General features: G+C 45.7%; 1 protein-coding gene across 3 annotated transcripts in view; it reads left to right on the top strand.

Annotated features, from left to right (window-relative positions):
- The window catches only part of LOC122924554 (voltage-gated hydrogen channel 1-like), a 65,460-nt gene that overhangs the window by 3,437 nt on the left and 37,233 nt on the right, over nt 1-24,790 (top strand). The window contains exon 2 of one of the 3 annotated variants that reach the window (XM_044275775.1): nt 22,863-22,921. The exons of 1 other annotated variant lie outside the window; for it this stretch is intronic. The gene's annotated coding sequence lies outside the window, so the exon portion shown is untranslated. Of the gene's footprint in view, nt 1-22,862; nt 22,927-24,790 lie in introns of those variants that run through there. One more of the 3 variants, XM_044275774.1, reaches the window with a different exon arrangement.

Below are 24,790 nucleotides of genomic sequence, written 5' to 3'. Positions count from 1 at the left end.
TTTAAAGATTTTTATGGTATTCACCTGAGGGGTTAGGTCATGTGATATTTTTATAGAGCCGGTCGATACGGACGTGGCGATACCTAATATGTATTATTATATTTTTTTATTTTATTTGGGGAAACTTTATTTTTTTGTCCCACTTTGGGACTTGAACTTTTGGGGGTCTAATCCTTTACAATGCATTCCAATACTTCTGTATTGGAATGCATTGGCTGTATGAGTAATACTGTGTGTATTACTCATACAGCTTCCGGCCTGTGAGATCCAGGGGGCTGGATCTCACAGGCTCGTCACTGGAAGGCAGCGCAATGCCTTCCTTAAGGACTCGGGAACCATGCCGTACCGGTACATCATGGGTCCCTAAGGGGTTAAAGAATGCTATTATTTTCCATTATAATCATGTTATAATGGAAAATAATAAAATCTACAGAACATCGAACCTTAACCTAAGTGAAGAAGTCTGGGTACCACATTTGTTTTTTTCTCACGCGCCCGCAAACGCATTGCACTCGCGCGGAAAAAGACGGAACATTGGAACGCACTCTCAGACAAAACTGACTGCAATAGCGTGCCTACTCGTACGGGTTTCCCTCAATGCACCCTGTACGCATCCGGCTCTCACCTATGACGCCCGTATGAAGGGGGCTTAAGAATACATGCACACGACCGTATTTTTGGTCCATGTCTGATTTGCTCTGGGTCTGCTGAAAAAAAAAACACGAGGATGTCCTCAGTGTGCTGCCCAGCACAAACTATAGAACCTTGTCTGTTTTGCGGTCAAGAATAGGCTTTATTACAGCGGGTCCCGTGAAGATTGCAGGATGCACCTGAACATGGACGATTTGTGGTTGTGCGCAGGAGGGTTTACACTACGTTTTTTATTTTATTTTTTCTGCATAAGAATCTGCATGGAAACAACGCACCTAATCCACAACTTGTGTAGGTAGCCTAAGGCCCCTTGCAGACGAGCATATCCGGATGCGTTGCGTCTGTGATCAGGTAAAATCGTGCGAGTAGGTATGCAATTGCAGTCAGTTTTGACTGCGATTGTGTTCTGATGTTTAGTTTTTATCGCACGGGTGCGTTTTGCACACGTGTGATAAAAAAACTGACTGTGGTACCCAGACCTGAACCCGGATTTCTTCACTGAAGTTCGGGTTTGGGTTAGGTGTTCTGTAGATTTATAACATGGTTATAATGGGAAAAAATTGCATAATTCAGAATGCTAAGTAAAAGGTCCATTGTGGGGTTAAAAATGAAGAAAAAATTGTAACTCACCTCATCCACTTGATCGCGCAGCCGGGCTGCTCGTCTTTCTTCTTCTTGCAGGACCTGGCTGGAAAAGGACCTTCGGTGACATCATTGCGCTCACCACATGGTGAGCACGGTGACGTCAGCGAAGGTCCTGCTAAATGAAGATAGAAATCTTCTTCTATCTTCATTCATTTCTATGGGGCCTTCGTTGCGTGAAAAACGCAGAATATAGAACATGCTGCGATTTTCAGCGCAACGCACAAGTGATGCATGAAAATCACTGCTCATCTGCACAGCCCCATTGAAGTGAATGGGTCCGGATTCAGTGCGGGTGCAATATGGTCACCTCACGCATTGCACCCGCGTGGAATTCTCGCCCGTGTGAAGGGGGCCTAAGAGTTCATGCACACAAATGTGTGTGCCCTGTGACCGTGCTGCAGACCGCAATGCACTACTTAGCTGTGTGGCTGCAAATTTGTGGATGCAGATCCATTCACTTGAATGGGTCTACGATCTGTAAGGCTGGGTTCACACCTGAGCGTTTTACAGCGCGTTCCTACGCGCTGTAAAGCGCTCAACAAGGAGAAACCAATGATTCCCTATGGCAATGGTTCTCACCTGGGCGTTTTACAGCGCGTACGATCGCGCTGTAAAACGCCCGACGCCCCAAGAAGTACATGAGCTTCTTTGGGGCGTCTTGTCGCGCGTTCTCGTACATAGACTTTCGGGAACGCTCGACAATCGGCGTTCGCTTGTCTCTGTATGCGCGATTGCAAACGCCGGTACAATCGCACATACAGAGCGCTCCTTTCAGAACCCAGCGTAAGATTCAGTCCGCACAGAAGTCTGTTTCACTCATCTGATGAGGCTTACTGAAATTCACGTGCTTCCTGCCAAAACGACCCCCATTATGTGTGGTATTGAACTTTCAACAAAATCTGCTGTGTGAAGGCACCCTGATCTAACACCTAGCCTAGAAATACTACCTCGGGCTTTTTCTTTTTTTTTCATTTTACCATAATTATTTAATGAAACAAATTAACATGGGTAACCGTGCCCAATTTCTTACCCCCTTTGGGCAAATAAGCCCAAGAAGTTGCTAACCCTCTATTTTGTAACTTTAAGGCCTCATGCACACGACCGTTGTTTTGGTCCGCATCTGAGCCGCAGTTTTTGTGGCTCGGATGCAGACCCATTCACTTCAATGGGGCCGCAAAAGATGCGGACAGCACTCCGTGTGCTGTCCATATCTGTTGCTCCGTTCCGTAGCCCCGCAAAAAAAAATATAACCTGTCCTATTCTTGTCCGTTTTGCAGACAAGAATAGGCATTTCTACAATGGGCCGCCCGTTCCGTCGTGTGCATGATGCCTTAAAGTTACAAAATAGAGGGTTAGCAACTTCTTGGGCTTATTTGCCCAAAGGGGGTAAGAAATTGGGCACGGTTACCCATGTTAATTTGTTTCATTAAATAATTACGGTAAAATGAAAAAAAAAGAAAAAGCCCGAGGTAGTATTTCTAGGCTTGTTTCATTAAATAATTACAGAAGGCACATGGGGGTCTTCCGTTTTTTGTGGATCCGCGGTTTGCGGAACGGTTGTGTGCATGAGGTCTAATGGAGTAATCCTGGAAAAGATATTTATGACTTATCCTCAGGATAGGTCATCATTATCACATTAGCTGGGGTCTAATTCCCAGCACCCCCGCCGATCAGCTGTGTCAGGGAGCTGCTGCTATGATGAGAGATGCAGGCTCCCGGCAGCTTTCCAAGGACAGTGCTGTACATAGTATAGTGGCAGTGCTTGGTATTGCAGCTCTGCCCCAATGACTTGAACGGGGCTCAGCTGCATGCATCTAGGCTACGTGACTGATGTACATTGATGTCACTGGCCTAGGAAAAGGATGCGGCGCTCAAGGCCTCTTCTAACAGTTGATCGGCGAGGGTCCGGCACCGAGGATCTGATACTAATGACCTATCCTGAAGATAAATCGTACATATCTTTTCCTGGATAACCCCTTTAATACCAGAATTCTGGCTTCATAAATTGCCCCCAGTGTTTGTGTAGTAGTCAAGTATTTCTACCAATCTATTTGGTGATCCAGGAACCCAAGTGTGAAACTGGCCTTATTAGGCTACCTGCACACGGGTGCGGGTAAGCACATATAGGATCTGCACAATTTTCTGTGCGTTTCTGCAGCATATCCGCACCAAAATCCACAATTTCTAATTTCGGTTTTGCAGCAGATCTCGCCCTTCCATTGAAAAGGGTGAAATCCGCAGGTAAAACCGCTAACATAATTGACATTCTGCGGATTTGGAAATTCTCAATGAAGGTCAATTTCCACATGGAAACAATCCGCAAAGTGTACATGAGATTTGTGTAATCCCATACACTCTTCTGGTACTGTACTACGCTGCGGTTTTTCTGCGCTGGAATCCGCATGGGGGGGAAAAAAACGTGCGCCTTCTGCAACGTGTCCAGTTGGCCTCACGCTACTGTGATATAACAAGTGTTAGTGTAGATACAGTGGTGGGAAGTGTACATGTACTTTACAGGATATAATAGTCAGAATGCTTACATGGCAATCTCTAGTATCCTTGTATGGCATTTGTGCTGTCTGTGTCCGTGGGGTTCCCTGAGAAGTTCTGAGAAACCAAACGCCATCTGTACAGAACTCGTCTACTTTTATTTTTACCATAAACTTAACAGAACCTATCATCAGTATGGTTGTATTATACTACATTTTAAAGGGAACCTGTCACCGGGCTTTTGGGTATAGAGTAGAGGGCTGCTAGCACATCCGCAATACCCAGTCCCCATAGCTCTATGTGCTTTTATTGTGGAAAAAACAAACAAACAAAAAACGATTTGATAGATATGCAAATTACCCTGAGATGAGTCCTGTATGTGAGATGAGTCAGGGACAGGACTCATCTCAGGCTAATTTGCATATCTATCAAATCGTTTTTTTTTTTTTTTTTTCACAATAAAGGCACACAGAGCTATGGGGACTGGGAATTGCGGATGTGCTAGCGGCCATCTAGCAACCCATGTCCTCAAATCTAAAACAAAAACGCTCATGTACACAGACCCAGTGAAATGAATGGGTCAGGATTCAGTGCGGGTGCTATGCGTTCACATAATGTATTTCACCCGCGTGGAAAACTCACTTGTGTAAAAGGGGCCTTAGGGTACTTTCACACTAGCGGATTTCTTTTCCGGCACAGAGTTCCGTCACATGGGCTCAATACTGGAAAATAACTGATCAGTTTTATCCCCATGCATTCTGAATGGAGAGAAATCCGTTCAGGATGTCATCAGTTTAGTCACTGAATGGCGTCTTGGACGGAAGAAATACCGCAGCATGCTGCAGTATTATCTCAGTCCAAAATTCCAGATCAGATGCCAGATCTGGCATTAATTTACATTGAAATGTATTAGTGCCGGATTCGGCATTAAAAATACTGCAATGTGCAGACCGGTAAAAATTTGAAACGGATCAGTTTTTCCGTATGAAAAATGGAGAGACGGATCCGTTCTTGCAATGCATTTGTGAGATGGATCTGTCTACAAATGCTGTCCATTTGCATGCAGATTGCCTGATTCGGCAGGCAGTTCCGGCGACGGAGCTGCTTGCGGCAGAGTGATCCGGCAAGTGTGAAAGTAGCCTTATTAGCTCGCTGCCAGATCAGTCTTCTCCTGCACTCTGTCCATGGCGCACAATGGGCACAGTTATGTACTCAAATGTTACATTGTACACTATGGGAGAGATTATCAAAGCTATTGCACCAGTTTTCTGGTGGTCAAAAGTCACACCTTATTGTGCAAATGGCATTGTGCCCAAAATGACTCTTTTTCAATTTTCTGCCACTCCACTTTTGAGGGAGGGGTGTGTCCTTCTGTGGCCCAACTGGTTTGCTATCATTTATAGTGCAGATTATCACAGTTTATAGCTGGCATAGCTCAGCTAATGTGTTGTGTGTTTTTTTTTTTTTTTTTTATTTTTATGGAAGATTAATAAGCCATTCTAATGAGGACATATGAGAGGTATGTGCAATAATGTCTTGTATAATCATGTAAATGTGGAAAGAGAGCTTTTACTTCCTGATTTGCTTTGGGCAACAGTTCTAATGAAATAACATGGCAAAAACAGTGTGATGAAACAGTCTGTTTAGTAGAGGACAACTATTGGGTAAAACAAGTGACACAATAAAAAAACAAAAAAAAAACTTCTCTAACCTACATGAATGAAAAAAAACAGCCAAGTAGAGCTCCCTGTGTGAAATCCTCCAGTTCAAGTGACTGATCCACAGGGTGCATAACACTAAGGCCTCTTTCAGACAGGCATCCTGGATTTGCTCCAAATGCGTCCTGGGTGCGCACACAATTTCAGTCAGTTTTGACTGTGGTTGCATTGTTCAGTTTTTATCGCACGGGCGCAATGCATTTTTGCACACGCGTGATAAAAAACTGAATGTGGTACCCAGACTTCCTCACTGAAGCTCGGGTTTGGGTTGTGTGTTGTGTAGCTGTTATTATTTTCCCCTATAAAATGATTATAAAGGGAAAATAATGGCATTCTTAATACAGAATGCTTAGTACAATGTTGCTTGAGTGGTTAAAAAATAAAACAAATTGACTCGCCTCATCCACTTGATCGCGCAGCCGGGATAGTCTTCTTTCAGGACCTGCAAAAGGACTTTAAATGATGTCAATGCGCTCACCACGTGGTGAGCGCAATTACGTCATCGAAAGTCCTTTTGCAGCTCCTGAAAAGACTATGCCGGCTGCGCGATCAAGTGGATGAGGCGAGTTAATTTGTTTTATTTTTTAACCACTCAAGCAACATTGTACTAAGCATTCTGTATTAAGAATGCCATTATTTTCCCTTTTTATAAGGGGAAAATAATACAGTAAATTTGACTTTTATCAATTTACTAACATCATCTCCTAGCAGCCATGTGTTAAAATCACCGCTCATCTGCACAGCCCCATTGAAGTGAATGTGTGCCGGTGCAATGCGTTCACCTCATGCATTGCACCCACACCGAATTCTCGCCCGTGTGAAAGGGGCCTAAGGGACCAGCCAAAACTGTAGTCGGGGACTTGAAGAGGTAAGGGCAAGTAGGGTGCATTCAATCAGATAATCGAGCCAAATGACGGGCAGCACAGGGTCAATATGAGTCAGGCCTCCTGCACACGACCGTATGGCTTTTTCAGTGTTTTGCAATCTGTTGTTCCGTATTTTGTTTCCGTATGGCATATACAGTAATTACATAGAAGTAATTGGGGTGGGCATAACATTTTCAATAGATGGTTTCGCAAAAACGGAACGGATACGGAAGAAATACGGAGCACATTCCGTATGTGTGTGGTCCCCCCCCCCCCCCCGTAAACGGGGAAAAAAAATGTGCAGGAGGCCATACTGCAAAGGTTTAATATACTGTACAATAGTCTGAGTTTGTGCACGGGTGATCAGAAAATACACTACTCACAAAGTTAGGGATATTTGGGTGGAATTTAGTTCACTACAGTGATATTCTATCCTGAAAGTAGGGCATTTTAAGTAGAAACATGCAATGGTGATTTTCTTAATCTCAAACAATTTATTGAAACAAAAGCCAACACCAGTGGTGGGTATGCCCCCACAAAAATGTCAGTTTCTCAATAACTTGTCATGTGGCCTTGAGCATCAATTACAGCTTGACAACATGTCATGCTGTTCACAAGTCGACTTATTGTCTGCTGAGGCATAGCATCCCACTCTTCTTGAACGGCAGCCTTCAGGTCATTGAAGTTCTGGAGTACAGAGCCTCTACACAGCGACTCGGCTGATCCATAGGTTTTTTTTCAATGGGATTCAGGTCTGGAGTAGGTGCAGGTCACTTCATTTGAGGTACCAGTCTCCATCGGCTGTTCCCTAATGATGCAACCTCGATGAGCTGGCGCATTGTGATTCATAAAGATGAAATTAGGCCTGTGTTGTTCATGCAGAGGCACAATGACTGGATTAATGATGTTATTCAAGTAGTATGGGCTTGTCACTGTACCAGTCACAAAGTGTAGGACAGTTCTGTATTGACTAGACACTCCTTCCCACACTAACGCCACCACCACCAAAGGCTTGTCTGGTGACAACAGTGGCTGACGCATAGTGCTCTCCTTGATGTCTCCAACGTTGTTGGTGGCCATAATTTCTGCTTGGCATGAATCGACTTTCATCAGTGAACAGCACTGGGGCCCACTCGTCCAGAGTAGCTGCTCCCTGGCTCATGCAAGACGATGACGCCTGTGGTCAGGTACCCTTGCAGGTCATCTAGCACGCAGAACATGCTGATGTAAATGGTTTCGAATGGTCTGATGTGACACTTGGGTGCCTCTCATCTCCCTTAAAGGGGTTCTCTGGGAACAAAGAAAATGAAAATACTTAAATATTACTTTAGTATAAATATATTCCGAAATACATTTTATTAGTTATAATTAGGGGTGCACCGAAATGAAAATTCTGGTCCGAAACCGAAAATTCAGGATACCCCTTGACCGAAACCGAAACTGCCTTTTTGCCCAAATACTTTTAAAAGACCCCCCCCCCACCCCATAACAGTGCCATCCACAGACCCCCCCCCCCACCCCATAACAGTGCCATCCACAGACCCCACCCACCCCATAACAGTGCCATCCACAGCCCCCCTCCCCCCCCCCCCCATTGTACAATTAATAGAAAATAGCGGGGAGGGACTGGGAGGAGGAGCTGGGGGCCGGTGCGTTCACTGTTCTCCGGCCCCCAGCTCCAGTAGTTATAAAATGTTGTACAATTAATAAGAAATCTATTCATGAGGCCCCCTCTGCAGTATTACATTCAGTACAGCCACATCCTACTCACAGGGCTGTCATCTTAATGCTGGCCGGCCGGGCAGACGAGCGGCAGCGTCACAACTGACGTCATGTGCCCTGGCCTACTTTCTGAATGAAGGAGGCGGCGCAGGCATGTGACGTCAGTCGTGACGCTGCCGCTCGTCTGCCCGGCCGGCCAGCACAGCCCTGTGAGTAGGATGTGGCTGTATTGAATGTAATACTGCAGAGGGGGCCTCATGAATAGAATGCTTATTAATTGCACACATTATATAACTACTGGAGCTGGGGGCCGGAGAACAGTGAGCGCACCGGCCCCCAGCTCCTCCTCCCAGTCCCTCCCCGCTATTTCCGGCCGATATGTAAAAATATCAGCAGAAACAGATTAGGTGCATTTTCGGCCGCCGAAATTTCGGTGCACCCCTAGTTATAATGGTTCATTTTGTCTAGGGAGCAATCATTAGGAGAAACAAAATGGCCACCGTCCTATTGGCACACACAAAACTTGTCCTAATCACACAGGAGGAGAAATTCACTTCACAACACTGAGGTAAAGAGCTGCCTCATCCTCCTCTCTGCTCTGCTTATCAGGAATTATGATCCTGAATACAGCTGATAAGGTCTTCAGCTGAATCTCTGTAGGAATAGAGTTCATGAGGACACCTGAAGTGCAGAGAGGATGGACCGGACAGACTGTGGTAATGTGGGGCTGTGGTAATGGAGACTGCATACAAGTGCTGCTGCTCATTAACTACTCCCCCAGTATCCTCTCTGTACTTCATGTCTCCTAATGAACTCCATTCCTACAGAGATTCATCTGAAGATCGTATTAAACTGTATTCAGGATCATAATCCCTGACAAGTAAGAGAGGAAGATGTCACAGCTCTTTAAAGTGTAATTGTCATGTTTTCATCAAAATCAATTTTAGCATATGTTACTGCTGCAGCAGCATTATGCATAAATTAATCTTTAGTTTCTTCACATACCACTGTTTCTTTGAGTTTTTTCCTTAGTTACAGCTGTTTAAACATTTACAATATGAGGACCTTCTCATGATGGCTCCTCAGCAACTGTCTTAAGGGAGCAGTGGTAAGGGACTGATGACCTTAATGAAAGCTATTATTATAAGATAATTACAGCTCTTTTGACAATCATTGACAGACTAAGGCCTCATCCACACAACCGTTTTTTTTTTAAGGTCAGCAAAAACTGGGTCCGTAGGTCCGTGATCCGTGACCGTTTTTTCGTCCGTGGGTCTTCCTTGATTTTTGGAGAATCCACGGACATGAAAAATGAAAAAAAAAATCTAAGTCAAGTTTGCCATTGAAATTATCACGGACCACGGACACGGATGACAATCTTGTGTGCATCCGTGATTTTTCACGGACCCATTTACTTGAATGGGTCCGTGAACCGTTGGCCGTGAAAAAAATAGGACAGGTCATATTTTTTTCACGGCCAGGAAACACGGATCACGGATGCGGCTGCCAAACGGTGCATTTTCCTTATTTTTTTTTTTTTTTTTTTCACGGACCCATTGAAAGTCAGCGAAAAAAAACGGAAAACGGCACAATGGCCACGGATGCACACAACGGTCGTGTGCATGAGGCCTAACTCGGGTATACATGCCTAGCTCTAACTAGTAAATTAAAATAGAAAATTACAGTTACACTTTAACTTGTCTTCCCGTGTAATTAGGACAGGTTTTGTGTGGACTAGTAGGATGGCGGCCATTTTATTTTTCCTAATGATTGCGCCCCAGACAAAACGAGCCTTTATAACTAATGAAAGGTATTTGGTAATATATTTATAATGAAGTAATATTTAAGTATTTTCATTTTTCTTAATTCCCGGAGAACCCTTTTAAATGTGCCTGGAGTTGTGTTACATTCATCTGGTTCCGCAGGGCATTGTTCACAATGAAGCAGTCATCAGTGGGATGTGGCCAAAGGACATCCACTTCTATGCCTTTCTGTGACTCTTCCAGTCTCTCTGTTGCAACCTGCTGATGACACTCTAAGCCAGGCATCCTCAAACTGCGGCCCTCCAGCTGTTGCAAAACTACAACTCCCAGCATGCCCCAGCAGCCTACAGGTATTAGCCTACAGCAGGGCATTGTGGGAGTTGTAGTTTTACAACAGCTGGAGGGCCGCAGTTTGAGAATGCCTGCTCTAAGCTCAGTGGCCACTTCCATCTGAGAACATCCTGCTTGAAGACTTGCAATGCCGAGGTACTGTTGATCAATTATTTTGCCCTCCTGCCCTTGATGCCCTTGATAAGAAGTTGGTGAAGTTCCACACATTTTTTTACTTTAGTATCTAATAAAGAGTTTATTTTAGCAAAATTTATTCAGCCAATTTTACTTTTGGTAGTTTTATTATGCTAGGCATATTTATAGACCCTCTTCACCCCCTAATACACGCCTTTTGCGGAGGTACTCCATGTGCATTTTGTTTCCGTATTTCTGTTCCGCAAAAGAATAGAGCATGCCCTATTGTCCGCATTACGGACAAGGATAGTACTGTTCTATTAGGGGCCAGCTGTTCCGTTCCGCAAAATACGGAAGTTGTTGATGATGATGATTATTATTATTATTATTATGCTACAATGATTAAAAACTTAACATACCATGTTCTCAACATAGGACCACAATTGATAATGTTACAGAACATAGGAAGAATGACAATCGGTGATGTTTATATAAAATGTACTATGTCCAAACGAGGAATTACTTCAGAGAAGTGGAAGATGTGTCCAGAAAGAACGAGCGGGTGGGAGGGGGGGTTAGGAAGACCTATGTATAACAGGGGGGGGCAGAGATTTCTTTGTTTCTTGCTGGTACCTATAAGGCTGGTTTCACACGAGCGTTGCGGATTGGGGCCAGATGCATTCAGAGTGCGTTCAGTGAAACTCGCACTATTTTGCAAGCAAGTTCAGGCAGTTTTGTCTGCGATTGCGTTTAGTTGTTCAGTTTTTTTCCGCGCGGGTGCAATGCGTTTAGATGCGTTTTTCACGCGCGTGATAAAAAAACTGAAGGTTTACAAACAACATCTCTTAGCAACCATCAGTGAAAAACGCATCGCACCCGCACTTGCTTGCGGATGCAATGCATTTTTCACGCAGCCCCATTCACTTCTATGGGGCTGCGTGAAAAACGCAGAATATAGAACATGCTGCGATTTTCATGCAACGCAGAACTGATGCGTGAAAAACAACGCTCATGTACACAGACCCATTAAAATGAATGGGTCAGGATTCACTGAGGGTGCTATGCGTTCACGTCACGCGGAAAACTCGCTCGTGTGAAAGGGACCTAAAGAAGGAACATGAAAGCGTATATATTGATATAGCTACCTTTTAATTTGTGTATCTATAGGGCATCTGACACTTCCGAACACCCCCATAGACACACTTTCGGTGAGAGTGGGATGTTGATCCTACAAACATCAGATATGATTTTGCAAACTTTTGGCCAGTAGGATGTTATTTTAGAGCATTTCCACCATATATGACTTTGCGTTCCTATTTCGGAGCAACATCTCCAACAGACTGGACTACATTCAGGAAACATACGATTAAGGCGCTGTGGCGTATAATACCATTGGGTTAATACTTTATAACTGTTTTCCTGCAGTTTGACACATCTGGACACCTTGTGAGGGACTATTAGAGCGCTATGTAGTTATTTTAGTGAGAATTCGATGTTCAGTTCACATTCTCATTGTGAGATAAAGGAGTACTTGTCCGGGCGTGATGGGGTCATTATAAGGCCTCTTTCACACTACAGTATTTTGCGTTCCGTATACGGTCCGTTTTTTGCGTTCCGTATACGGAACCATTCATTTCAATGGTTCCGCAAAAAAACGGAATGTGTTCCGTATGCATTCCGTTTCCGTTTTTCCGTTCTGTTGAAAAGATATAACATGTCCTAAATTTGGCCGCAAATCACAGTCCGTGGCTCCATTCAAGTCAATGGGTCCGCAAAAAAAACGGAACACATACGGAAATGCATCCGTATGTCTTCCGTTTCCGTTCCGTTTTTTGCGGAGCCATCTATTGAAAATGTTATGCCCAGCCCAATTTTTTATATGAAATTACTGTATACTGTATTTGCCATACGGAAAAACGGAACGGAAACGGAACCACAACGGATCCGTGAAAAACGGAACGCAAAACACTGAATTCAACATACTGTAGTGTGAAAGAGGCCTAAGGCTGTATAATTTGGAGATCTTTCCTTTTGATTCCTTGGTTTGGAGAGCTAGTTTTTCAAAGAAAGACTGTTCATTTGAACCAGAGATTTTTCAGGTGGGATTTCATAAATTGAATAAAGTGGGCTACATAAAAAGTGGAGAGGTTAGTTAACATAGGGTGCTTTTTCAAGTCACCGTAGATAGGGGTGTCCTTATCTGGACACAAGGATAACACAGGGGTGGAAATAGTTTTTGCACGTTCAGATAAGGTTTCCCAGAAATGGGTAGAGAAGTGGCTGAGGACATCTTGGACTTGTATCAGAGTGAGGTAGTTGGGTAATAAATGAGCTGTCCAGTTAGTCTCTCCACATGTCTAATGTGTATACAGTGATTGCGCTATGTGTTTGCAGTTTATTTCCTTTTGGGAATTGGTCTAGGAAGATTAAGGAGTGTAATGGGAGGTTTGACATGTCCTCTTTAGCAATTGGGTCTAATCGACCTAAATACGTTCTTAATCATTCTAATCATTCTAAACATCTAAGACAAATTACCACTTTGTGGTAGGTATATCGTTCTGGTATACCTAGCCTGCCGTTCTTGGGATGTAAGGTTGTGTTTTTAAAAGGAAGTCTAGATCTCTTACATCCCCAGAGATATTTAGAAAATATACCTTGTAGTTTTTAAAATGGGCTTTAGGAATTGGTATGGGCAGTGTCTGGCGGTAGTAGAGAACGGTGGGCAGAAGTTTTGATGGTCATAGATTTTAAACAACCTTCTGGCTACCTGTAGCTGCCACTATAGAGGGCAGAATGAAGTATGTGGCAGGTGCCTGCTATGTAACACAGGTGACACTTGGACGCAATGGCTGGTATGTGAATTCGGGTCCTGATCATTTAATCCCTCAGATGCCATGGTCCATGTGGTGAACAAGGCTTCTGAACGGGTAAGCATAGGGAATAGACAATTTTTTTTATTTTTTTTTCCTCCGAGCAGACCCCTTACAGTATAATTGTGGGATTCTGATTGGTTTCTATGGCAGCCTGAGGACTAGTGAAGGCTCCCAGAGCTGCCATAGCAAACTGCCTGTTAAGCCATGCCTGCAGCAGGAATTAAAGGGGTTGTCTCATCTCAAACATTGGTGGCATATCACTAGGATATGCCACCAATGTCTGATAGCTATGATACCTGCACAAAAAATTGAATAAAGAGTTGTATGTACCACAAAATGTTAACCCTGCAAAGGAGAAACAATCATACAGCTCTGTAGATGATCATATAAAAAAAAGTTGTGGGGTTCAGAATATGGCGATAAAAGTAGTATAACATGGCTAACACTACGATATAAGTTTGGTATTGCCATAATCGCACTGACCTTTAAAATAAGGTTGTCATGTAATTCATAGAACACAGTGAATGCTGCAAAAACAAGACCCACAATATTTTTTCACCTATCAATCCAAGATATGGTGCCATAAAAAAAAAAAAATAGAAAAAAAACGCAACAAAAAATATAACAAAACGCTAAAATTAAAATTGCATAGGGTTAGGGGGTTAAACTCTGCCACCCTTTCACCAGCACTGGATCCGCCAGGTATCTCCTGGCAACGCCCTGGAAATGGTGGACCTGGTGGAGCGCTACGAGGCTACTAAGACTGGTACAGGGTGTTCTTTTGGGAGGGGGCAGTCAAATGTAAACCCTGTAAATCTCCATCCTAGACCTGACGACTTGTACCAACCAAACCCACCCGCAGTGTACTCTCTACAGACCTGCCTCTGATAGTCTGCTGGCGGTGTCAGGAGCCGGGCCATGTAAGAGCTGACTGTCCCCATCAGGTGGAACCCATGGATACTAACTATGGCTACCGTCAGTCGCTATATGCCAGGAGGCTGTGTGCAGCAGGTACCCCAAAAAACTCTAAACCACCTGTGCCAGGTGGAGGTAGAGGAAACACTCCAGCGGAGGCTCTGCTGGACTCGATGAGTCTGGTGTCCCTAGTAAGGGCTCTCCTGGTACAGTCAGCGGAATATACTGTCCGGAAAGTCGGTCATGTGCATCCATGGAGACTTAAAAGACTATCCCACTGCCCTGGTGTCTCTAACCACAGGGGCTGGCAGATGGACTCGCGAAGTAGCAGTTTCCCCACATTTACACTATGAACTTATAATGGGGAGAGACTTCCCTGCACTGTGGCCTGCTATGAGAGTGACTGATGCCCATGAGACAGGGGTAGCCTAGCAGAGTGGCCTGGCTCAGGGGGGAGACCAGAACCCTGGGAACCTGAGAACGAAGGGCTAGCGGTAGGGGGGTGAACGCCCCGATAAGTATCATGGCGGGAGACATGGAGGACTTGCTGCTGGGTCCTGAATTGGCAGACCTTAATGTCTCTGGGGATAATTTTGGTACAGCCCAACGTCTGGACCCAACCCTATCCCGCGCCTAGGGAAATGTGTTAATAGTAGATGGTGAACCACAACAACCTGGAGAAGAGTCAGTGTTTCCCCGTTTTTATAGTTCATCAGGATATTTTGTATTGGGTAAACCAACTACGGGGTGAGCCTATATAACAGTTGGTGGTCCCCAAGACTTATTGCAAGCTTGTTAGATCTAGCCCACCAACATGTTCTCGGGGGTCACCTGGGGCTGCAGAAAAGCCAGGATCGTATTCTACAGTGGTTTTACTGGCCCAGCATATTCAAAGAAGTGGAAGAGTTTTGCAAGTCTTGCCCGACCTGCCAGATAACTAGCCCCCAGCCACATTTCCGTAGTCCCCTAGTACCTCTCCTGATTATCGAAGTACTGTTTGACGAATGACTATGGACCTCATAAGCCCAGTACCGAAGTCCGCCAGAGGGCATCAACACATCTTAGTCATTCTAGACTACGCCACCGCCACTCAGTACCCTGAGGCGGTGCCACTTCAACATACCTTGTCCAAACTCCTAGCTAAGGAGTTAATGGAGATGTTTTCTCGAGTTGGACTACCTAAAGAGGTTCTGACTGAGCAAGGGACCCCTTTAATGTTCAAGGTCATGAGGGAACTCTAAGTTGCTGCACATAAAACTATGGACATCCGTTTACCATCCACAAACGGACGGTCTGGTAGAATGGTTTAACTAAACATTTAAAAAATATGTTTAAAAAGATAGTGTCTAAAGATGGAAAGGGCTGGGACCACCTTCTGCCCTATCTCATGTTTGCAGTGAGAGGTACCCCTGGCCTCTACTGGGTTCTCGCCCTTTGAACTACTTTATGGCAGACACCCTCGCGGTCTCTTGGACGTGGCTAAAGAGGCGTGGGAACAACCCACTCCACATAAAAGTGTTATTGAGTACGTCACCCAGATGCAAGGACGGATGGAGACAGTGTTGCCTCCTGTTAGGGAGCATATGGAGGCAGCTCAGCGAGCCAGAGTTGAGTCTATATAATTGGCAGGCTCGGGTCCGGATCTTTAACCCGGGTAATCTGGTTTTGGTTCTGGTGCCAACCGTGGACAAGAAGTTCCTGGCTAGGCGGCAGGGGCCCTATGAGGTACTCGAGAAAATTGGAGATGTAAACTATAAGGTACACCATCCAGGGCGGCAAAAGCCGGAGCAGGTTTACCATGTCAATTTACTCAAACCGTGGAAAGATAGGGAAACCTGTAGAGAAGACACCATTTCCCCCCCCCCCCCCCCCCCCCACCGGCCGGGTTTTCTAGAAGAGGTACCGGTCCCTCTGTCTGATGCAAGAGAGGTGGCTGCCACAGTAAAAATTGCTGACAGCCTCTCCTCTAAACAGACTCAGGAGGCCAGGGAGTTTGTTAGTCGGAACACGGATGTGTTCTCGGATCTCCCTGAATGCACTTCCATAATCCAGCATGACATTGTCACTGAGCCTCAGGCAAAAGTCTGATTAAAGCCATATCGGAGGAGGTGCAGTTAGATGTCATTGAGGAGTCAAACTGAGTGGGCCAGTCCTATAGTATTGATAACCAAGCTGTACGGGACGTTGCAGTTTTGTAACTACTTTTGAAAACTTAATGAGGTTTCCAAATTCGATGCGTACCCCATTCCCCAGCGGGATTAGCTCATCGAGAGGTTAGGACATGTCCGGTATTTTTCTGTTTTGGACCTCACAAAAGGGTACTGGCAGGTGCACTTAATGGAGGCTGCCAAAGAGAAAACTGCTTTTATCACGCCTGAGGGGCTGTATCAATACAAGGTCTTACCCTTTGGTCTGCATGGCGCCCCCAACACCTTTCAGTGACTAATGGACATTGTGCTTTGTCCACATCGTCGGTACACTTCAGCTTACCTGGACGATATTTTCATCCACAGTACCGACTAGGAAAGTCATCTACCCAAAGTGCAGGCTGTAGTGGGCTCCCTTCGGAAAGCTGGCCTAACCGCTAACCCCAACAAAGTGCAATAGTTAGAAGAGACTAAGTACCTGGGGTATGTCATTGGGCACGGAGTTATCAAACCCTAAGTGAACAAAATAGAGGTGATACGGAATTGGCCCCGACCTGTCACCACTAGGCAAATAGTCATTCCTGGGATTGGTGGGCTATTACATGAGGTTTTTTCCCCACTTTGCTACTCTAGCTGCGCCCTTGAGACTCTTGAAGGAACGAAAATCGGTGATGGTTCGCTGGGATGATCAGGCTTTTGCCACTTTGAAGTCGACCCTGTGTGGGTCACGCCTGACTTCAAGAGTGAGTTTGTGGTACAAACGGATGCCTCCAAAGTAGGCCTTGGTGCTGTGTTGTCTTCCTAAGCCGCAAGCTCACCCCAGCCGAAACCAGGTACCGTATAGTGGAGGGAGAGTGCCTGGCTATCAAGTGGGCACTCGAGTCTCTCCGCTACTATTTGTTGGGGAGAAATTTATGCCTGGTGACTGACCACTCCCCTCTCAAGTGGATGAGCCAGGCCAAAAAGACAGCAATGCCTGGGTCACCAGATGGTTTTTATACTTTTATAAAGCTGACCCATTTACACATGTTGAGACACTTTGGCAATCGTCATTTAAAGATGGTCCTAGGGACAATCTGTGTCGAAGTCTGAGCGCGTGGGCAGAAGACACAAAGGACAGATTTGAGTAGAAAGTTAAGTATAAGTACAAGGGCATGCGTAGAAGACATGAGCAACTCACCGACTTCAGACTAAGTTCTGGAGTGTGCGCAGTGAAACAATCTCTCCAGTAAAGGAGGATAAGTCTGGACGCATGCGCAGAAATTTGGCCCTAGATCAACATGAGTGAAGTCCCATGACCTGCGCAATGTTAGATAACGGTGTGCTCACTTTCAAAGTTTAAGCGCAATAGCTAGTTCAAACTCGGAGTGAACATAAGTTCTATGACATGCGCAGTAAAGATAGAAGAACCGATCTGTATTCAAGTTTTAGCGCTTGAGCAATGGACACAAAGTGATGATTGGCGCACAGTGAGAAAGGAGTGGTTAAGACACACAGTGGGCATTCTGATCGGCCTCTGATAGGAAAGGAGAATTAACTTTGAAGCAAAGTAGTCACTAATTATCTACTAGGGCAGTGACATCACAATAGGGAAGTTTTTTTTTTTAAAGCTTGGATCCCGCCCCTTCCTTCACTAGCAGACTGCCCGAAACCCCTGAAGATGCCAATGAGTTGGCGAAACATGTTGGTGGGGGGGCAGCTTGTGAAATGTTTTTAATCAGCAAGCATACCTCTGATCTGGCTGCACTGTACTAATAGCATAGTCCAGAAGGGTTCTGGTCAAAAGAGATACGGACACACTACGCTTCAGTCTCTTTGCTATTCAATGCACTGTGGATAAACAGTGCCAGCATTGGTTATAGGGCAAATAGCAGTCAGTTTGTTGGCACCGCTAAGAGTTTTTTTAATTACATTTAAGTTAGAGTAAACTATTTTATGATGGGAAATAAATGTTACATTTTAGGAAGCAATATTGGTAGCACATGCAATTAAGGCTACTTTCACACTTGCGTTTGGAACGGATCCGTCTGCATAACTGGTTTTTACAGATCTGATTTTTCACTTCGTGAAAACTCAGATCTGACAGTATATTCTAACACAGAGGCGTTCCCATGGTGATGGGGACTCATAGCCCCCTGTAAGAGATCAGGTCCTGCCAGGCAGGAGGGGGCAGACCCCCTCCCTCCCCTGTATTAAATGTGACCAGTGCGGCCCCCCCCTCCCTCGATATTCATTAGTGACCAGTGCGGCCCCCCCTCCCCAGTATTAAATGTGACCAGTGCGGCCCCCCTCCCTCGATATTCATTGGTGGCCAGTGCGGATTCCCAGTAATAATTGTGACCAGTGCGGGGGGTGATTTTTAATTAGGGGGGGGGGGGGAGAGGGGAGGCCACACTGGTCACATTTAATACTGGGAATCCGCACTGGCCACCAATGAATATAGAGGGAGGGGGCCAGCACTGGTCACATTTAATACAGGGGAGGGGGGCTGCACTGGCCACCAATGAATATAGAGGGAGGGGGGCCGCACTGGTCCCATTTAATACAGGGGAGGGAGGGGGTCTGCCCCTTCCTGCCTGGCAGCACCTGATCTCTTACAGGGGGCTATGATTCGTACAATTAACCCCTCAGGTGTGGCACCTGAGGGGTTAATTGTGCGGATCACAGCCCCCTGTAAGAGATCGGGTGCTGCCAGGCAGCAGGGGGCAGTCATGTACACAGTTCTCAGTATATTCTAACTTGAAGCGTCCTCATCACCATGGGAACGCCTCTGTGTTAGAATATACTGTCGGATCTGAGTTTCAAGATCTAACTCAAATCCGATGGTATATTCTAACATAGAGGCGTTCCCATGGTGATGGGGACGCTTCAAGTTAAAATATACCATCGGATTGGAGAAAACTCCGATCTGATGGTATATTAATAGGGACTCCTGACTTTACATTGAAAGTCAATGGGGGACGGATCCGTTTGAAATTTCACCATATTGTGTCAACGGCAAACGGATCCGTCCTCATTGACTTGCATTGTAAGTCTGGATGGATCTGTTTAGCTTCGCACGGCCAGGCGGACACAAATGCTGCAATCTGCGTTCGGGTGTCCGCCTGCTGAGTGGAACGGAGGCCAAGCGGTGCCAGACTGATGCATTCTGAGCGGATCCGCATCCACTCAGAATGCATTAGGGCAGTACGGATCTGTTCGGGGCCGCTTGTGAGAGCCTTCAAACGGAACTCACAAGCAGAACCCCGAACGCAAGTGTGAAAGTAGCCTAAGAGACTATGATCGGCATGATGAGGACGGTTTAAATACCAATTCTAATTGAACCAGAAAAATTATTGGGCGATTCATGGATCAAACGCCTGTTGTGAATTTTGTTGTTAAGCTCCTTGTTAGAGAACAGCAAGTTGTGCAAAAAGTTGTAAAACATTGAACAGTTGGCCTGTGCATTCAAAAGTTTAGAGAAGGTCACATTAAGTTCAGTTGTAAGGCTAGGTCTACATGACGACATTTGTCGCGTGACAGATAGGGCGCAACAGTTGTCGCGCGACATTTTGTTGCACCAATGTCGCGCGACAATATTTATAATGGCAGTCTATGGTGTCGCACTGCAACATGCGACTGCGACGCGACAGTCGCAGAAAAATCCATCTTGAATAGATTTTCTGCGACAGTCGCAGCATGTTGCAGTGCGACACCATAGACTGCCATTATAAAAATTGTCGCGCGACATTTTGTTGCACCAATGTCGTTGTGTAGACCTAACCTAAAGGTTAGAGTTAGAGATGAGCGAATTTCATATTTTGCTAAATGGATCTGTCCCGTTTGCCCTGCATGACTGAAACGGGACGGATCCGTTTTGCAGCCCATAGACTTCTATTATGACGGAATGAATAACTGAATGCCTCTAAAGGCATTCAGTCATAGAATTGTGTTATGGTCCGTGGCTAAGTGTGAACGAATTTCATAAGTGGAAATTCGCTCATCTCTAGTTGGAGTGCATTTTAGGTTCATCCTGAAATTTCATCCAGAAGCCAAATATCCTAACTTATTGTGAGGGTTTTCTCTGGTACACAGGATTAGCGAACGCAGTATACAAGTTCTTTGGATTAAACGGTTCCCTTTTTTTTTTTTTTTTTTTTTTTTTTTACACTTTAGGCAAGTGAGAAAACAAGCAGTCATAATCAAGCAAAAATTCACCTTGCGGTGTTGGTGTTAATTTACACCATGCAACAATTCTGCCTCAGAGTCCTTGACCATAGCAGCACCAACCTGTTTTCACGCCAAACAGGAGGCAAGCCTTCATCCAGACACAAACGGAGACCTCGCTTTTGAGCCCAGCTGCCTATTTAAGGACAGCCAGGTGCTGCCAAAGCCGGGAACGGTATTTGACCTCACCTGGCTGTAAATCGGCCCAGCAGCATCTCACTGTGTCACGATATCGCTGTTTCCTAATACCACCAACACCGGTATATCGCCCAACCCTATATAGGCCTGGCGCACCTCTCGCACTGCGAACATGAGATGGGGCAGAAGAAGGTCCCCCGTCCCTCCCATCCTTAGACACCACTCTTTTTACATGTTTTTTTTTTTTTATGTTTGATTAATCTCTCTACCAGGCCATACTTTGCGGATGATACACGGATGTCCATAGCTGTTTTATGTGGAGCAACTTAGATTTCCCTCATGACCTTGAACATTAAAGGGGTCCCTTGGTCAGTCAGAAACTCTTTAGGTAGTCCCACTCGGGAAAACATCTCTAGTAACTCCTTAGCTATGAGTTTGGCTGATGTATGTCGCAATGGCACCGCCTCCGGGAACCGAGTGGCGTAGTCGAGGACGACCAAGATGTGTTGGTGCCCTCTAGTGGACTTTGGTACTGAGCCTATGAGATCCATAGCAATTCGCTCGCATGGGACCTCGATAATCGGGAGAGGCACCAGGGGGCTCTGAAAATGTAGCTGGGGGTTATTTATCTGGCAGGTTGGGCAAGACTTACAAAACTTCTACCTCTCTGATCACACTGGGCTAGTAAAACCGCTGTAGTATCCGGTCCTTCATTTTATGCCACCCCAAGTGACACCCATGAACATTTTTGTGGGCAAGCTCCAATATGAGCTTGCGATACACCTTGGGCACCACCAGCTGTTCAATATGCTCACCCCATAGTTGGTTTACCAAATACAGCATTTCCTGGTGAACAAGAAAACGGGGAAACATCGACTTGGCCCCAGGTTTTTGTGGTTCACCATCAATTATTACCATTCTCCCAGACCCGGGATAAGGTTGGGTCCCGGTGTTGTGCGGTTCCGAAATTTTTGCCAATTCAGGACCCGGCGGCAAGTCCTCAACATCTCCTACCAGCACACTCAGCAGGGTTGTCTCCCCCCGGTCACCCCTACAGCTGGCCCTTCGGTCTCTGGGTCCCAGGGTCCCAGGGTTCTGGCCTCCTGCCCGAGCCAGGCCACTCTGCTGAAGTTGCACCTGACTCAGGGGCATCAACAACTCTGACTGCCACAGTGTCGGGAAGCCCGGGAAGTCTCTCCCTATTATTAGTTCATAAGGTAAAGTGGTGGCAACGGCCACCTCGTTGGTCCACTTGCCACCTCCCGTGGATAGAGACACCAGGGCGGTGGGATAGTCCTTTAAATCTCCATGTATGCACAAGACCCCTATTTATTTTATTTATTTATTTATTTATTTATTTTCGACCAGTATACTTGTCAGGCCACACCAGGGTAGTTCTTACCAGGAAAACCAGACTCCCTGAGTCCAACAAAGCCACTGCCAGTTTCTCCCACTTCTACCTGGCACAGGTAGTTACTGTCTATAATCTCTGGGATACCTGATGCACACAGCTTCCTGGCGTACAACGAGTTGCGATATCCATAGTTGGTCTCCATGGGTTCGCCCCGATGGGGACAGTCAGCCCTTACGTTTGTTTCCTGCTGTTGCTTATTGGCGTCCCGCTGTTGCAGGTTGGCTTTCACGACAGCTTCCATTTTGTTGAGGGACTTGGGTTGTTATCTCGCTCTGGACTTGCAGGAGCACACGGCATTATCATGATTTATAATGCTATGTGTCTCTGCTTGACCTTATTTTTACAGAATCATACTGACAGCTTTATGTCACTATGATTCTGTGGGGAAAAAAGGCCATGCAGAGGCACATAGCACTATAAATTATGATAATGCCGTTCGCTCCTGCAAGTCCAGAGCGGAGGATCACACTCGCACACGGAGAGTGATTCCCGCAATGGACTCGCTCGTGTGAAACAGCCCTTAGATGGCCTGCTCACCCAACACACACTCCGCTTTTAAGCCCAGCACAGAGCTCAGTTCCCACACCAGCGATTGGAGAGAGGTGCCAGTCAAGACCCGGCCTGGAATGTGGGTAGTAGTTGCCCACCCATCAGTTTGACTACTACCAGTAAGAGCCTTCCCGGATCAGCTATATAGCCATACTAAAATAGAAAAGTGTCAATCAGCATTAGATAACGCTGACACCTAAATACTGGTCCTTCACCTATGCCAGGAACCTTGGTGACACATACCTTCCGTCAACGATGGACCCTTTGCGCCTTCCTAATTGTAATTATTATTTATTGTAGGAAGGAACAAGGGGCCATTGATGGTCGGTACGTGTCACTGAGGTTCCTGTTCCTAGCCGGTGAGGTAAGCGCGTTGTTGTTGTTTTTTTGTTTGTTTTTTTTTCTTCCTGAAGTGTCATTATTGCAGATTGCAGTCTGACACTTTAGCTGTTTAGTATGGCTGTAATGCTGATCCGGGCCAGCTCTTACTGGGAGTAGCCAAAGTGCTGGGTGGGCGGCTTCTCCCCATGTTCCAGGCCGGGCCTTGGCAGGTTTATAAAAGCAGTCAGCACTATCAGGTGGTGTGGAGTAGGGGTGGGCGGTATAGGCGATATGGATTTTGTGCATATCGCCAGACCGCAATATCACGGAGCAGCAGTGCCGATCGGAGTCCCAGCAGTGTAATGCTGGGGCTCCGATCGGTTACCATGGCAGCCAGGAGTCACGCTACTGAAGTCCTGGCTGCCATGATATGTTAGTGAGCAGCATTATACTCGCGTGCGCCGTGGCCGCCGGGCGCTCCTTCTCATAGGTCTGTGCGGCGCATTGCTAATGCTATAGGCATTAGCAATGCGCCACACAGACAGAAGAAGGAGCTCTCGGCGGCCACGGCGCATGTGAGTATAATGCTGCTCACTGACATATCATGTCAGCCAGGACTTCAGTAGCGTGACTCCTGGCTGCCATGGTAACTGATCGGAGCCCCAGCATTACACTGCTGGGACTTCGATCGGAACTGCTGCTGCCACCAATGATGGGGGGGGGGCACTGCCCACTGCCACTAATGATGGGGGGGTCAGCTCCCTGCTGCTGTGTGCAGGGCAGCAGGGAGAGTGTAAAGTCCTATTCACCCTAAAAGAGATTTTTTAGAGTGAATATGACAAGGGTTCTAGCCCTTAAGGGGGCTAATAGTTATTAAATAAAAAGTAAAAAAAAAAAAAAGTTTAACCCCTCCCCCAAATATAGAAAACAATATATCGCATATTGCACATGCTTAAAATTATATCGCAATATAGATTTTAGGCCATATCGCCCACCCCTAGTGTGGAGTCCTCTAGGCTGAAGACTGCAATCAGACGTGCAGGCCGCATGTATAGGGAGAGGTATAAGCAGTAGAAAGAGTGAAGTGCTTATGCCGCTGTACAGAACACTGGTGAGACCTCACTTGGAGTATTGTGCGCAGTACTGGAGGCCATATCTCCAGAAGGATATAGATACTCTAGAGAGAGTTCAGAGAAGAGCTACTAAACTGGTCCATGGATTGCAGGATAAAACTTACCAGGAAAGGTTAAAAGACCTTAATATGTATAGCTTGGAAGAAAGAAGAGACCGAGGGGATATGATAGAAACTTTTAAATACATAAAGGGAATCAACTCGGTAAAGGAGGAGAGCATATTTAAAAGAAGAAAAACTACCACAAGAGGACACAGTTTTAAATTAGAGGGGCAAAGGTTTAAAAGTAATATAAGGAAGTATTACTTTACTGAGAGGGTAGTGGATGCATGGAATAGCCTTCCTGCAGAAGTGGTAGCTGCAAATACAGTGAATGAGTTTAAGCATGCATGGGATAGGCATAACGCCATCCTTCATATAAGATAGGGCCGGGGCTATTCATAGGATTCAGATATATTGGGCAGACTAGATGGGCCAAATGGTTCTTATCTGCCGACACATTCTATGTTTCTATGTTTCTATGGAAGCCTGCCAGTAAACTATTCTGTGGCTGAGCATTCAGCCAGGTGTAAACCGACACCTAGGATTCCAGGTGAACATTGTTTTGTTTTTGCTGTGTGTGAACAAGCACCAAGACTGTTATTTTTGCTAAGTGTGAATAAAACACTGAAGTTTGATTTACAGCCTGGTTCCTTGCTTCTATACTGCATCCGCTAATCTGTCTACCAGAGCAAATCCCCACAATATATATAATCTACCGAAAAGTAAAATTGGC

This window comes from Bufo gargarizans, chromosome 1, assembly GCF_014858855.1.
Source record: "Bufo gargarizans isolate SCDJY-AF-19 chromosome 1, ASM1485885v1, whole genome shotgun sequence".
Lineage (NCBI taxonomy): Eukaryota > Metazoa > Chordata > Amphibia > Anura > Bufonidae > Bufo > Bufo gargarizans.
Note: the sequence above shows the minus strand (reverse complement) of the source record. Positions and strands in the feature narration are given on the sequence as shown.